Source organism: Ctenopharyngodon idella, chromosome 14, assembly GCF_019924925.1.
Source record: "Ctenopharyngodon idella isolate HZGC_01 chromosome 14, HZGC01, whole genome shotgun sequence".
NCBI lineage: Eukaryota > Metazoa > Chordata > Actinopteri > Cypriniformes > Xenocyprididae > Ctenopharyngodon > Ctenopharyngodon idella.
In genome coordinates this window covers 30,723,406-30,739,878 of record NC_067233.1, presented here as the reverse complement: position 1 = coordinate 30,739,878, position 16,473 = coordinate 30,723,406, and the positions used below count along the sequence as shown (strand labels likewise).

The following is a 16,473-nucleotide window of genomic DNA, read 5'->3' as shown; positions in this document are numbered from 1 at the left end:
CAATTGGCCTAACGGGGACATTACAGCAGTCAAAAGTACGAAATGATTCATGACTCCTGAACTGTTAGGCACAGGCTCAAGTGTCTTATATTGTTGTAATCATTGACTCAAGGCGGTCTATGAAATTTGAGCACCTTTTAGACCAGGTTAACAAAGGCTGATCAAAGCAAAACTCGGTGGGCATGTTTGAGTCATGACCCTAGACGTCTATGTGAAGTATGAAATAAAACAGCCACTGGGTGGCGCTATCACGTTTGACATACTATATATATATACATATATATATATATACATATATATCACACAACTTATCACACATATACACAATATTCATATCATATGTTGAAATTGCTCTTTAAATATTTGTGATTACTTAGGAATCCTACTTTTGCAAACTAGGTCCTAGGTATTTCGTTCAATCTCAAAACCAATGCAGTACAAGTTTTTAGACTTTTTAGGTCAATAATTATCAAAAACTGTTGAACTTTACCATTTGGATAGCCATAACAGTGTCATTTAGAAACTGGCCATGGCCAAATGTACCCAAAAGCTTATAAATCCTAAATGCTTTTGTTAGCCTAGACGCTAACAACATAAATAGCATAAAGGTCTTAAAATGCTTGAACCCGGTTAATTTGCTGCTTGCAGCTATGTTTATTATTATTATTGTGCCCTAAAAGTGTCTGGTCAGCCAAAACCGTAAGTCCTAGAAACACCAAATTTGGCAGGATGGTCCCAAATGCCCCCCACTCCTCAGGTACACACACACACACCCCGATTGGACCATAGGTGGCGCTATAATAAGCACTTTTACGTTTTTGCTCATATGTCCACAACTATACTGGTTACAATCAAAATTCTTGGAAACTTGGAAAATGTGACACTGATTTTATATAACAGTGCAACAAAAAAACAATATAAAAGTAATATTAAGTGATAAACATTTTAAATGGAGTATTGTCAGTGTTATTTGCTTAATTTTGCAACAAAATAATAGTTCCAACGAAAGCCACAGAAGAACTGCAACACGCAGCGGTGTTTCGTGAATGAATCTGCGGCTCTGAACAAATCGTAAGAATAAATAATTCAATGACCCATTCATAAATGCAGCCACTTGCTTCGTTACTGAATGAATGACTCGATGACTCACTCACTAAGAAGTGACTTACCGCCACCTACTGGTGGTTTTAGTTTAATATTTAAAAGTATCACTTAGTTTTTACCATCATTGCATATTTCTCTTTTGAATTTTTTTTTATTTAAAACATTATTTTAAAAAGGTATTTATGAAGGTAAAAAAAAAAAAAAAAATACACAGGAAAATCAATTTAAGGGGGCAACTATTGTCCTTTAATGGAATAGGTGTGACTGCAGTCTAAGTGGAAGAGAGGGGGTACACAGAAAGATAAATGCTTCAGGGGGTACTCCACTCTAAACGTTTGAGAACCACAGGTTTAGAAGATATAGTTTAATAAGTATATGGAGCCATAGGTACAAAATGAATGGGCTTCTATCTTCTAAACAGTTTGACTAATTAAAATTATTTTGATACCTTTTTGTCAGAAGTGTCTATGATACATGCAATGTTTCATGTGAATCAGTCAAGTGGTTTAGGAGGAGTTAGAAAAAGAATTTTTTGTCAACTCAAAATGGCAGACAGACTACAACAAGTTGTAATAATATTGTCCACTAGAGGGAACAACAGGATAAGACATCTATTTTTTCCATCAGTTTGAATGTATGAATCTAAATCTCACAGAACTTCATACACATGGAAAACAAGACATTCCGAGTAAACATGCAGTTTGATGAGTTTCATGAACTTTTGACGCTTGGGTGCTAACAGCAGTTGTTGTTTTTTTTTTTTGTTTGTTTTTTTTTTTTTTTTTTAAATATTAGCCATTTATATCAATGGGATTCAGAGATGAAGGCCATAATACTAATATTGTCCACCAGAGGGAGCCACAGAATAACAAAACCTTTTAGATCCATAGTTTAAAGTCTGCGTAAATGGTTCAATAGATTGATTTTTTTTTAACCAGCTTGCAGGACTAAATGTAGAACTTCAGGGCCTCAGACCAGCTCTTTGTCTGTTACGGAGGCCAGCAGAAAGGAAAGGCTGTCTCCAAGCAGAGGATAGATTCCTCCTTCAGGGAATGAGGGATACATATGTAACTAAGAGTTTGTTTTTTGTTTGTTTTTGTTTTCCCACAGTGGATGCATAATAGGTTCATATTCCATATTAAAGACATGGAATCAGTTTTTGATTTAGCATACCTCCTAACCAAAATTACTGTCACAGATGATTTTTATCATACTAATTTATCATAATAATAAGACCTTTCTAGTGATATATCATCATAGGCTGCCACGTGTTAACAGGTAACCCTGCAGTTTTTCATAAAATAAATTTTCTATAAATTAAAATTATTATTATCATTTTCTAATTATTATATTGTAATATTTATTAGGGATGTATCGGTATCGGAGCTGATACTGAGCTCGTGTACTCATACTCGTAAAATTGGGAAAATGGCATTGACAGAAATTGCCCACGGAAATGCACAAAATATATCTGTCTGTTTCTCTTTGCAAGACATGCAAAAACTTGCTTGAGCAATAAACACATTTACTTGGCCATTAACGTCTGCCCAGATATATTTGGTGTCCCATTTTTGCATGACAATATTAACTAGGATAATCAGCGCTTCCGTGTCGTCTCTCTCCCCTGGTGACCGTGTTATTATACAAATGACAAAAAACAGGTTCTCTTGTAATTTGATGTTATTTTGTTTGAAATTTTGTATTATTAATAAAGTAGTTGGAGGACAAGATGGGGTTGTTCTTTGTTCAAAACCAATATTGGAACACTCCTTATACAAGTGTAGTGTTGTTTCCCATAAATAAACAATAACACACTGTAATATTTCACTGTTGGTATTATTATTTGAATATATCCTTTGGTTTGGTAGTGAAGTGGAAATATGTTTGAGCTTTGACATCTTTATGACAAGAAGATAAAAATGATTCTTCATAATGTCTTTTCAAGTTACAGTTATTCATAAATATGAGCAAGCTGGCCCAAAATAATTAGTCTGTGTAATGTTTTAAAAAATGATCGCATGACAAAAAAGTACAGGTATCGGAATCGGTATTGGCGAGTACCAGAAAGAAAATATCGGTACTCATACTAGTCCTTAAAGTGGTATCGGTGCATCCTATATTTATTCTTTGTCACATTGTAGTTAAACACACAAGAGTCAAAGATAAGCAAATAACAGTCTTTTAATCACAAAGGAGAACATGCAGGAGAATAGGAGTCAAAACTACACACTTAACACAAACACCGGAACTAAGGACAAAGGAACTAAGGGTGTTTCTCAGTCAGCTCCCTAGCTCCCGAGCTCGTGAATCAGTATATCGTGTACACGAATTCGGGCACTGGTAAGGACAGTAAAGGATGCTGGTTCACTACACATTGGGACACTTATGAGTCTATTTCCGGTGACGTGACAATGTCCTCATTGTACAACATCACTACTGGTATTTATGAACAACAGCAGAGCTAATATTTTTTTGGCATTACTTGTAATGTTATTTAAAGTACATTATGATAAATTATTTGCTTGGTACATCTACGTGCAACATTTCAGCTGTAAATAAATTATAAATGTTAGCTAGATTATGTTCATTATCTGTCTAGCGATGCATGTTTATGCTGAAATATAATAAAATAATGGTTTGTATTTTTAAAAACATCTATCGTGCGTCGTTATGTGTAGTGAGTTGGCTCATGTGACTCAAGTTTCGCGCTTCAGAACTTCTGTTAAGGGAGCATAGTGAGCATCGATGCCTCCCTGGTTTTCATGGTGCATTGTGGGACTTTTTAGGGAGCAAACGTATTAGTGCCCTGGAAGGATTCTGCGATTTAGACTCCCTCATCAGTGCCCTGACTACTGAACTAGGGAGCTGATTGAGACACACCCTAACTCAAACTGAGGGCTTATATAAACAGAGCAAACAGAGCAAACAAAGGGAGTCAATTAATGAATAACAGGTGACTGGGATGAATCAATCAAAGGAACAAACAGACACACACAGGGAAACATGTAATTAAAACATAACCCTGACATTATTAAATACTCTATTTTTTTAATAATAAGTGTTATTTTTAATAATAAGTGTTATTACAATAATAATATTTCTTATTTTGTTTAATATTTTATTTAATAATAATCATAGTAATTATTATTATTCATATTAATATATAAGCACAACATTTTGGGCCAAATTGTGCAGCCCTACAAACAAGCACAACAAACCTGGTGGTCTTTATAATTTTTTTTTTTTTTTTTTTTTTTTGGTTAATTTGTTTTAAAAATCACTTTTTAAATTGCAAATCGCAATTTTAACCAGAAAATCAAAATCTGATATTTTCCCCAAATCGTGCAGCCTAGTTGAAAGTCAGCTTTTTGGTCCTGTCCACCTTAGAAAGAACTGAGCTGGTTCTAACTAACGAAGATTTCCAAGAATTGCCAAAAGTCTAACAAGTGCTGATACTTTGTGCAAGTCTGAGGTACATACTGGAAATACACTTGTTATGACTAGCATTATTATTAAAACATGCAAAAGACTTTTTGTTAAAAGATGTACTGTAATAGGTGCAAAAAAATAATGTTGTAAACTTGTCCAAGATACAGACTGCTAGTCAGTCATACAGTTTATGCTATTCGACATGCAGGATCATAGAATGAAACTGTGACAGCACTTAAGTTAACACCATTAACTTAAAGGCAGGGTAGGTGCTTTGTTCCAGAAACATTTTTTGTTATGCTGGTTGAAAGTCTCTTCACATCCTGATAGCAATCACTAAGTTAAGTGGTCTGAATGTATTTATGTGTGTATATATATATATATATATATATGTGTGTGTGTGTGTGTGTGTGTGTATGTGTGTGTGTGTGTATATATATATATATATATATATATATATATATATATATACACACACACACACACCTGTGGAAGGTGTAGGACTATAAAATGTTCATGTGTTTTGAAGGAGGAGTGGCTTTTGGAGATGCTCTGGAGGGTGAAATCTTATGCATTTAAAGCTAGCTCGCTATTGTTAGCCTCTCCGAAAATTGCCTACCCTAGATTTAAGCAAACAAAAAGAAATCAGCAATTTGCGTTCACACATAGGCTTTATTTGACTTTATATGAGTTGTTAGAAATATGTACGAGTGACGTCATTGTGTGATGATGTAAAAGAACTGCTTAATGTTTGCTGCTTAATTTTTTTTTTCTCTCTTTTTTTTTTTTTTTTTCTCATCGTTCATGTAAACGAACCATCCGAAAGAACTGGTTTGTGGAAATGAATATCATTCTTGGCATCACTATTCTAGGTTATAAAAATGCTACTACTAGAAATTCTCAAGGACCAGACATGCACAATGCTGTTGTAGTTCCTTTGTCATTGTTCTATGCTGCAGTCTTCAGGGTATGGAAAGTTCAACTTAACATGTTTAACCAGATAACCAATAAAAATGAAACAGACTGCACTAAAAAGTGCTTTTGTAGTCTATTAACACTAGGCAGCCAACTCATCTTGACTGAGGGGGCGGGATAGACTGGGTGAGGGGGCGTCGCCTAGTGACGCCTGTCCTATGACTATGGCGTCATTAAACACGTACGTCACGGCAAATCAATCTCACATGCAAGACTGACATATATAAACTGAAATCTCTTTGTCTCACTTTAACTGTCCCCATGATTATTCACTTCGGCAAAAGAGCTTTATTAAGATTTTTGGTGCCATCTGTCTGCTAGACACACACATGAATGTGGACATTGGCCGTGACGCTGCAGCACGATGATGTTTTCCTCCCCCGCCCCTCTCGTGCGCACTCTCCCGCAAATAAACCGCTGTGAGTCATCGAAGTACTTCTGCTCATCCATTCACAGATATACGCCAGCAGGTTCCAGAAAACCAGCCTGTTCTTTATGCATTTAAACGCGTATAGTGTGTTCCAAACATAATTATCGATTCACAATTTGCCTGTATTGTGTAGAACATATAATTCCCTTTGTTCACCAACTGCTTACAGACGAAGTATATTAAAAGTTCTGATCAGTCGAAAACAAAATCGATATGAGGAGCACATGCGCGTGGCATTCTCAAAAAAAAAAAAAAAAAAACCACAGGAAGACAACCGAATGCCTCTTAAACGTTAAAACAATCATGAATCGACAGGTCAGAGGACATTGCTATGTGTGCGCGTTTATGTTAATAAAAAATTATATGTGGTATCGACATAACAAAAAAAAAAAAAAAAAAAAAATGCTGTCGTCATCGCTAGGCTACCCAAAAAGTATTTACTTACAACTCACAGTTTCTTTCACTGGCATTCACTGATACCATTGTTGCGTTGCCAGTCCAACATCATAAGGTTTTTCAAACTTTGGCAGTGAACAGCTACTGTAGCGAACTAGCCATTCGCTATTCAAACTTGACAGTGTTGTCAAACCATTAAGTAAAACAATAGGCCTAATCATAATAATAATAATAGCCTAATAATAAAACAGTCGCTAATGCATCATTAAATTACAAATATTTAGCTATGTGCCGAGATTAGAAGTCATAGCCAAGTCGAATGAGTTCAAGTCCACATAAAGATGGGACTTTTCAACTCACCACTCGATGTGCAGAAACGTTAGAGTGGCGGCACGTCAATGTTGATTTCCAGGGTTAATCCGACAGTGATTTTGTCATCGGGTCAGTCGTTTATGGTTCATTAGGCTGAATTCCAAAGCTGGGGAGAGCTGCAGGAGCGCGGTCGCTGTTCAGGCAGATCGTGGTTCTGAAACTCTTAAATATCCCACACCTTCTGCTCTCTCAGAGCCCGGAGCTTAAAGCAGTTTCCATGGCGACCTGGCGTCAGAGTTTTGAGGTAGTCCACGTAGTGCGAGTCACAACAATGGCACATATCAAAAGCCCGCGGAACGAGAGTTAACAGGTGTCAAGAGCGCGCACATGTATGTGCATGTTGTGTTGTTAGACGATAATGACACTTGTGATGGGTTATCTATTCTAAACAGAATCCAGCTGTAAAGAAGAAGGTTACCATTATGTCATTAAAGGCATCTGAGAGAGATAGAGAGAGAGAGAGAGAAAAAAGAAAATCGCAGTTTACATTTGTTGATTGTTCTTCGTGTAAAAATGTGATTATATCATAAGCCTCGGTTACAATATGCTCATGTATAGATGATTACACTTACTTCTGTGTAAGACTGCATTTCTAACAGGTAAACAGGCTGTTCGGGAAATTCAGATGAATAAGACTTTATCTTTAATCTCTGACCATCTTGTTTTACAAATCATTGATACAGTTGAAATTTGTACACAATTTATAATTCCCATACTGACATTGGTTCTGCATTACAAATAACTTCCTTTTTGGAAATTCCCTCACTTTATTTTACTTGTCTAAAATCATTGTTTTAGCTAATGCTCTCTACCTTTTAAATTTAGTTTAATATTAATAATATTGTTAAATATATGTAATACGATTAATCTATTAAGTATAAACATTTTATTGTTCACAGAAATACTTGTAGAGTGAGGTGTTTTACTGGCAGTGAGCTGCACAGGCGCTGCAGTGCTATGTTATATCAGCCAGCTAGTGACTCATCCCTCTCTTGCTCTCATGATGTAGAGACGCAAAACCAACCATCAATCAACCCCTCCCTCCTGTACACGTCAAGGATAGATCTCTGCAGTGAAAGCCCGGACAGACTTGTCATGTCCAATACATTAGGCACTCCTCACCGAGACTCCAGTTTAGTTGCATTTCTAGACATCCCACCAGAGTATGGATTACAGCCTGATCAAACACGCTGTGTAATATTATACTGAAATAGAGACTATAGCTATGTTTATAAAAATAAATAAATAAAAAAAAAGTGCTAAGATTTCTCCTCTAAAGAGAGAATTTTTAAACAGCCTTGCCTATTCCATGCAGTAACAGTCCTATTCTTTAAAAGGCTTATGGCTAGGTTACGTTTTAGTTATCAGTGTTTCAAGCAAGCGCTGTCGGTAGATTATGGCAATTTGCGAATTTCCATAAATAAATCCGACGTCACTACGCCTGTACCTAAATGGACTCCAGCACAGTAGGCTATATTAAAAATGTCTTGTTGGCGCCTGGGCTTTCGCTGAGCTCCCGCCCCAATGCGTGTGATGTCACGGAGGACGCCGTCAGTGACGCGGATGATTGCTCTTTGCTGCTTTTCTGGATGTGAGCCGTTTGCTCTGTGAAACCAAAACATTTTTTTTTCTTGTTTTGGTAAGTAGATTAATTAATTGTAATTGAGGCGGCTCAACGGACACCTCAGTTGTACCTTTGCTATTTGACGGTGTAATTCGGTGTTGTTATAAGAATATGTGAGCGGCCAGAGTTTTGATTTCAATCTGCGTGAATAGGCATTAAAACATTAAAAACCTCCGTTAACCGTTAAAATGCAGTCTCTTTTGTGTAAGACTGTAAGTCATAAACCGTTAGCTTACACAAAGCTCTTGTTTAAGGGTTATTTAACAGTTTTAAAAAGGCCTAATTATTTATAGCCTATATCATTAGTCATGGTCTGCACAAGTAGCCTACGAGTCCTAAACAAAAGATTTGCTTTTGTTCTCTGCTAATTAACCTATAGTCAAATCGATTAATAGATTTCTCCATATGAAAAGAATAACATGTAATTATGAAAAATTCTATGAAAGTAACAACAAATTAAAGTCAAAATATTTTTTTCAAAAATTACAAATATTCCTATTCCAGTTCTCCCGTGGCCAAGCGATTGATTGTGTGAGGAACAGTATGAGGACGAGACCTGCAAAAACAATAAATAAAAATACGCGAAAAATAAATCCACAAAATGGTACATACATACATACATACATAACTAAATAAATAAATAAATAAATAAATGTGCAAATAAGTAGCCTACTAGCCACATAAATACAAGGGGGGAGGGGGGATTTTATTTGTCTTATCCTGTTATTTTATTGAGTAGAATGAGTGAATTAGGGTTAAATCATTTTGAAATACTATACTAAAAAAAAAAAAAAAAGAAAAAAAAAAAGAAAAGTGTCGCTTTTCTTTTATTTAGCAACATGCTAATGAGAGGGTGTCAATCAAACATCAGAAGGCGGTCTTTATGCCTCCATTGGCTGATCATTGTAAAAGCGCTATTGCTGATCAATAGCTGATCAATATTTGATCAATAGCTGGGTTTCCATCCAAACGTAAAGTGAATCTTTTCAAAGTTTGCAAAAAAAGAAAGAAAAACGAATGGGAATTAGGTCCATTTCCATCAAGTTGTTCGTACTGCAAATTTTAAAGAGTGAATTTAACTCCCTAAGAGATGTAGTTTGTAAAATGTAGTCTCCATTTCAGTTACCAAAAAATAAACTTCAGTTCTCAGAAATATACAAACAATCTTGTTGAACACTGGCAATTCATCAATAAAATCTGTACAAACAACAAGACCTGTGTGATACTCAATGTCATTATGTTTAACCCAAGTTGTGACACTTACTTTACTTGACATATCAATCTGAAAATGCTCTGAAATCACATCTCCATTTTCAACATCAGTCAGTTTCTTTAATTTGATAGGCCCAGACTCAATGCCATTAGAGGACAATGATTCCCAATGATAAGCCACAGCTATTTGGTGTTTCTTCGCAAGGGACTTACGTTCTTGAAAATTTTCAAGCTGGACTTTATGTTTGGCTTCATATCTCATACTCCAAACGTGTACTAAAGGACCAATTTGGCGTATACTCTCAGGATAGTGTATCATGAAATGACGCTTCGGGATTAAATTATTTTGGGGATACAGATTTTTAAATAACCGATGATGCTCTTCAATGAGATGTTTCAAAAATGCAGTCATTCCCTCTGTAATATCATTGTAACCTCATTGGTTAATCTGGTGTGCAATACTACACGCGGATCATTTTCAGTCAACGTCAACATATGATGTTTTATTAACAAAGTTCGTGAGGAGCAGGTTCAGATAATTAACCTAATTAGCACAGGTGGAGAGCATTCAGTTAATCAACTCAACCAATGACAAGAGGTATAAATTCAGCAGATTTACCTCTGTTCATCTGAGAGTTTATCAGCATCCCTCCTCCACCCCATCTTCTCACTTCCAGTTCTATCTACTTTTACCACACCGGGGGGAGTACTCTGGGTTCGGGCCAAAATTCCAAGCTCGGAGCCCTCTCCCCAGACAGCACGCCAAATACGCATAACTTTACGCTATTTAATTATATGGATATGTGAACTCGTAGATGTCACGTGGATAATGCCTTGTCTCTCATCATCTCTGAGCCATCCATTACAACGCTGCTACGGCTGTCCTCCTTGTGCAAGGACGCTTCTGCATCTCCTCCCAAAGTCTCATCCTCCACCGCACTCAATGACAGGACTAAAGGTGACCTCTGACAAGAGCTGGATGAATTCTCCATGTTCACTGGTAGGAAATTCATCAATATCAACAGGTTTCAATGAACAACTTTTTCCTGACCTGTGGCTGGATTACAGATCCTGTAAGTGTGAGTGTCTGGTTTACGATCCACAACAGTGTAAACTGTTGACTCCCATCTGTCAGCGACTTTCAACTTTCAACTTCTCAACAGCCTGGTCCTGCGCTTGTGTCCAGTCACTAGGTTTCAGCTTCCTATTCTGGTGACCATGATCCAGCTTTCTTAGATTTTCTGCTCTTGCTTTCTGACCTTTAAAGAAGATTAAAGAGAGGCTTGGCTATGGCAGAATAGTTTGGAATAAAGTGCTGGTAGTAATTCAACATTCCCAGGAACAATCTTATTTTCTTCTGAGAAGGAGTTGTTCCGTCAAGCTCCATCAAATCCAAACTGCTTATCTTAGAGATGCTTTCAACTTTGCTTGGATCCATGAATACACCTGTCTGATCAATCATATGCCCGAGGAACTTCACTGATTTCCTCATCAGTTGACATTATCAAGAGCAGTTTTCTCATCTGGTCCGAAGACAATCAGGTAGTCCAGATGACACAGGAGACTAAGAAAGTTTTTGTCCCAAATATGTTGGTCATCATATGCATGAAGCTGCCAGGACTGTTGCAGAGGCCTTGGGGTAAACGATTGTATTCGAAATGGCCCATTGGGGGACTTCCCAGGGGAACTTCCTGGGGAAACAACAGCAGATTTGGGCAGCTTCCCCCATACTAAGTACTCCCAGTCCGGCTCAAGATAGACAGCTGACTATCATCTTACTGTTCCTGTCTTCCCAGGTATCTCCTCTCCTCTCCAGCGGTTCAATCCAGCAAGCCTTGACAAGAAGCTTTCACACTCAGGGTCTGGTGAAGATGGACTAGACACAGCTTGCCAAAATTCACCATACAATTTGAAGTATCTGAGAATGTGTTTAATAACATTAGTCCCAAGTATTAGCTCATCATGTTGCCCAGGAACTACTAAGGTAGGTACTACCATCTTTATACCATACACTTCCATGGTATGAATGATGATTTGAATGATGATTTGGGTTTCACACGCAACCCTCCATAGCCTACAAGGATGACATCAGTTTTGAACTCACCACATTCATCCACTGCACCAGCTGATTTCAGTTTCATCTCAGCAGACTCATTTATAGTGCAGGTCGTCGAACCACTATCCAACATTGCACTCAATGTCACCATCTCTCCAATCTTTACTGGCATGTAAAAGAGGTTGTCAACAGGCACTTCTGACAAAACTGCACTGCTGTCTGGAGACACGTCTTGGGTTGGAAACATCATGAAACATCATGAATTATTTTATACATATATCTATATATAGAATGCCATAAATTAACTCAGGGTTCTGTCTGATGTTGAGCATACCATCACTGCGCAGGCTGACCTTGACAACATCCCTTGCCTTTCCAGCCAGTCTACTCATTATTTCTTCAGCTTGATCTTGAACAGGGCACATTTGCTTTCTTAAGCAAGCTTGTTTCCTCACCAGGAACCCCCCAACAGGAGTACCACCCAGGGTCTGAATTAACCCAATACCCCTACCGTTCTCAGCATGTAACTGTGGACGTCCAACCCCTTCACTGAAAATACCACACTCTGTGTTACCAAGTAACCATGTACCCCTTCCTCTAGGGAAACCCATTTAACCATAACATGATGTATCAAGGTCACCATCATACTTGTGTTTTTGTGTTCCATGTGTCCATGCGTTGTGTAAGTGATAAACTAATGCACAGTCCCAATAACAATGTGTATGTATATTCTGTCCTCATCCAAAGCATCGAAGACTTCACCCACTGACAAACTTGACCTTCTCACAGCATTGAAGACTAGATCAAGGAGGCATGACACCAGTGTAATGGATGTGGAAGAACATGCACACATATGGGAATCTTTCAACTTTGTTTTATCCGCAGCAGCGACACTTGAATCTTTTGATTAGAAAAAGAGTAGAACAAATCACATAGGCTGAAGACAATACTGCAGACATACACAAAAGACCGCAGCGACACTTGAATCTGCTGCTTACAGCTGAACTCATATTACAATATGGAAAAATATAATTAATAACAGGAAAACAACTTGCTAAATACCATCAGTTAACATTTATAACAAAATAAACGCGAAAGCAACATACCTTTTTGGATAGAAAAAGAGTAGAACAAATCACATAGACTGAAGACAATTCTGCAGACATACATGAAAGACTAGAAAAATTACAAGTACACTCAACTCATAATACAATTAATTGTCATACTTAAGACATTGACACAATTACCACAAGAAATAAACTCATTCACACTCGTGTGACCCACATGGAAATACAACACATTTTTTTAACAATTTCATCAACTGTGTTAATGTCACAGTTCCCTCTGTTCCTGGACTCCATTACCCATAATCCTTCGTGTTTCCACACCTGCACTCACTTCCTCGTCATCTCCCCATCATCACTCATCACCTGCACCTGAACTTCATCATCTGCATTCCCTTTATAATGGACTCACTCCCTGCACTCCTTGTCTGTTCTTATGTTAAACTAGTGTGTATATGTGTGTATCTCCTTCGTTGTCATTAAATACCCATTGTTGTGGATCTCCGTATATGCTTCATCTCTTCAACACCACTACACCGTAACAGTGGCTGATGATGATAATAATAATAGATTGTTTAGTACAGTATACACGTGAAACTGTGATATTTTTCAAGACGGTTTTCATACCGTTACAACCCAACTCCCACATATTGTGATGTCCTGTCACGACAAAAGCGTAACCAGTGAAACAGGACCACCAACTGCAAAATAACTGATCTGATATTTCTTCTATTTTGTTACAATGCAAGTCATAATGTTTTATTCACTTTGTTCTGCAGATGGAAAAAGTGAAACTGCATGTTGTATCAATTCTGAATAGGCAGTGATTTGTGATTTCTCTCATTTTAAAAATAATACTACCAAGCATTATTTTGTTTCTATTTACAGTCTAATGAAAGTTAAACAGGAAAAAGTTTAACCTGTTTCTGAATATTTCTTGATCTAAATAGCCTACATAATGAATAAAAATCACAAGCATGGCAGAAAATAATTTTATATACAAAATGTAATAATATATACAACATATTCTCACTCCAAAGTCTTAAAAAACTGAAGCATGCGCAAGCATTTTGCATGTCACTTTTAAGACCTCATATCCACCAAAGTGTTTTTTTTTTTTTCCTGAGGCCAGCATATTTTTTTTGTTTGTTTTTTTGCTTGCAATGGGAGTGACACTTAAATAAGGCAGCAGTGTATCAAGTGTCTATTCCATGTTGAGTGCTGTGCTCTTGTCATTTTTTTCTGGTCACAGAGAGCTGAAAAATGTTCAACTTTGGGTAATATGTCACTTTTTACCCAGCCATCCAATCACAGTAGAGGAAGTGTGGGATAAACAGCCCTGTTGCTGGTCGCTGAGTATCCATGACTGTACCAAATTACATCCCTGGACTACCACAATACTAATATGAAAAATAATGCTTAACAGAGCTTAACATTTTGTTCACCATGGGTCTGCCAGGTAAGCAGAAGCCATTAAAACCCAAGAGTCTCAGCTGGAAAAACATTGTACATCCATAGCGCCCCCAGCTGGGTGTTTGCAGAAGAGCTTATGGTATTTTTCAGCTAAAAAGTAAAAACATTTTGGTGAACATGACACGTGCCCTGAAGGAACCCCTAGATGTCGCTATTGACAAACTAGGAACTCCACAGTTTTCAGTTGTTTGCCTTACGCCTCTCCTAAATTATAATTTTGCTGGCTAAAATGTCTCCACACTTGTGTTTATTTGAAAAGTAAAATTGATTATGAATTTAATTCTTTGCATGCATTTGTATTTTTGAGCTCCTAACTCGACCCTAACTCTAAAACAAAACATGTTACAGGCAGATAAAAGTACAGTCACAGATATTTATTGCAAATAAAAACAAAAGCAGTATAAAAACTAATAGTGCGTTTCAAGTTGATCACTGAAAATCTTCCCACATTTATCTCATTCAAAAGATAAATCCCGAACTTTAGCATTTTGCATTCGGTCACTAGACACTTGAGAGACATGGCATTTCACAACAAAGCTGACAGCAGACATTTTTTTTTTTTTTTTTTTTTTGAGTGTTAGATAACGAATACAAATATGTATGAGGGTTTAATTTTCTTGATTTCATCTTTGAACAACACTCTCAAAGTTAATTCCCAGCAAACATTGGTCTGACGGCAACGATGTGTCCCTGGCCAAAAATAGTTGTAGTAGGATGGCATAAATCGGTAAAAATACTGTATGTAACACAGAACATTTCCTAAAAATGCATTCAGATACGTTTGTACATGTCTACAATTCTCTGGGGTTGCATGGGCGCATTAAGGTAACCAAAGGCCCCTGGGCTACAGCATTACGGTAGGCCCCCCTACCCCAGATAAAACATTTTTTTAGCTTCCTGCCAATTATTTATCTAGAAATTTATATTGTCGATAACATTTAACATTTACAACACTGTATGTATGCTGCGTAAAAATTTGGGTCAAATAAAGGTGAATATTCAAATTCTCTCTTTGCCAGTAGGTGGCGTATGTGAAACAGCAGAATTATAGCAGTTACATAAACAAAGCAACAATGCACTTACAAATACTACATCAGTGTTCCTCAACCGCTTTTTTTTGACACGGCACAGTTTTGATAAGCCATGATACAAAAGACGAAGCGCTATGCACATATTTAAAACTTGCTTCAACTAGATGGCAAATAGCAGACTAAGAATATTCTCCGCTCTTCAAATACAAAAAAAACGTTAGCCTTAATGGACATAGTGTTTCTTGAGTAAAAAAAAAATGCTGTACTTACGGAAACATCAGTTCTTTATTTAACCTTGCATGTAAACAAGCAGATCTCCAAACTTCTTCTTCTTCTTCTTCTTCTTCTTCTTCTGTGATTCTTAACGGCAGCTTGCATCCTTTATGTTGCACTACTGCCATCTTCTGGAGTTAACCAACTCCTGCACACAGCAATATGTCATATCCTCGTCCTTAGTCTATGTCATATCCTCGTCCTTAGGAACAGACATTCCCTTCCTTTTCTTTCACTACATTCCAGTATGTCCTTTAGTCCACATCCAGTTATTCCTATACTTTCCATATTTTTAATCATGTCCTGTCTCTCTTTTTCATATTTTCTGCAATTAACAATCACATATTCTACTGTTTCTGGGGTCAGACAATGTTCACAGAATCCAGTTGGATATTTCCCCATAATATGGAGTGTGCTATTTAATTTACTGTGTCCTATTCTTAATCTATTCATGGTGCTTTTCACAACACCCACTCTTTTTTTTTATTCGAATACAGATGTCTTCCCTTTTGATTCTTGATCCCATTGTTTCTGCCATTCTTTGAAAACTTTTTCCCAAACAATACTCCTTGAAATGATGTTTGTGTCTAAAATTTCTTTTTTCAAAGCTAATTTGTCAACTCTTTCATTTCCCATTATTCCTTTATGTGCAGGGATCCCAATTAATACAACCTCAGTACCTTTCTGCTTAATTCTTGAATAGATACTCATCATTTGATATACTAACTCATGATTTCTGGTCATACCTAATTTGAGAGTACACAAAGCAGAGACTGAATCATTACAAATAAGAACTTTGTCCAGTTTACTTTGTTCAACCCATTCTAACACTATCAGGATGGCATACAACTCAACAGTATGTACACTGAAATTATTTGAAGTCCGCTTACATATCTCAAATCCCTGGCTGGGAATTACTGCTACAGAACCTGTGTTTCCCGATTTTGGGTCTTTTGAACAATCTGTAAAAATATGCTTATAATTGTGGTACTTGCACTTCTCATAACTACTAAACTCATTCACCAAATCAGCAA

The 16,473-nt window shown here is 37.0% G+C and overlaps 1 protein-coding gene across 2 annotated transcripts in view; it reads right to left on the bottom strand.

Moving 5' to 3' along the window:
- Positions 1-15,507, bottom strand: part of LOC127494437 (uncharacterized) — a 38,907-nt gene extending 23,400 nt beyond the window's left edge. Inside the window, exon 1 of one of the 2 annotated variants that reach the window (XM_051860350.1) lies at positions 15,437-15,507. The gene's annotated coding sequence lies outside the window, so the exon portion shown is untranslated. Of the gene's footprint in view, positions 1-6,694; positions 7,091-15,436 lie in introns of those variants that run through there. The other variant, XM_051860349.1, reaches the window with a different exon arrangement.
- Positions 15,508-16,473: the final 966 nt, after the last annotated feature.